This window comes from Montipora foliosa, chromosome 13 (genome assembly GCF_036669935.1).
Source record: "Montipora foliosa isolate CH-2021 chromosome 13, ASM3666993v2, whole genome shotgun sequence".
NCBI lineage: Eukaryota > Metazoa > Cnidaria > Anthozoa > Scleractinia > Acroporidae > Montipora > Montipora foliosa.
The window spans coordinates 43,902,828-43,903,960 of NC_090881.1; positions in this window are offsets into that span (position 1 = coordinate 43,902,828).

Below are 1,133 nucleotides of genomic sequence, written 5' to 3' on the forward strand. Positions count from 1 at the left end.
ATATCAATATCGATTAATTGCCATCGATTGATTGATTGATTGATTTTCCGATCACTGATTTCATCCATTGTTCACGTCCTCTGGATCATTTGAGCAATCGAGGACGTTTTCCATGTTTCAAATAGGCTCATCTTAACACTCGGGGGAGTTGGGAGAATTCTCGACAGTTAAGGCGGCTAAATACGAGATACAAAAACCCTCAACTTGGCGCGTCAACATTGTTTCGTTGCAAGTTTGGGTCGATGTTTCCCGTTTTTCACCTTGCATGATCATCTTGTGGCGCAACAAACACATTTGTTGCGGGTTGAAGAAAGTTGTTGCGAAAAGTAGAGCACGGGTCTACTCTGAGCAACAAATTTTGGCTTTGTTGCTTGTTTTTCATCAAGTTCACAACTTGTCGCGCAACAAATGTGCTCGTGTACTAGCAAATCAACCAATCAGCGCGCTGCATTTCTTCAACCTGCGACAAATGTTTTTGTTGCGGGGCAAGTTGATCATGCAAGGTGAAAAACGCGAAACATCGATCAAAACTTGCAACGCAACAATGTTGTGCGACAAGTTGAGGGTTTTTGTATCTCGTATTTCGCCGCCTTTATGCAAACCCGTTTTTCACCTTGCACGTATTTCACTTGTATTTCACTGAAAAGCCCCTTGGGGACGTGAAATAAACGTATGTATGTATGTAAACCCGAGACGTAGAAGTCACAGCCGTTTTTCCATTTTTCCATTTTTCATCTAAACACAGCTATTGACCAATGAGAGTCCGCGTACTATCCTAATTATTTTATAAACACTAATAGAGTGACGTCTCTAGAATCAAATTTGACACCACGGCCAACAAATTCATTTCTGATGTACACATTTATGCACCGCACGTAACAAACATTAGCATAAGATCTAGACATTCAGAGGTCAATATGCGTGTGCCTAGTGTGAAGCGTAGTCTGCGTTAATTAGAAGTAACACAGGCAAATGTCCATATAAAGAACCCACAATACCCAATACTCTGACTATACCGTGAAGTGTGTAGACGTTCTATACCTTATTTGAAAGGGGAGCCGGTATATCCTTGCATCTTTCTTGTTGTTTTGGCAAAACCTCTAATTTGATCTTAGCCAGGTCCCCCTCTTTTA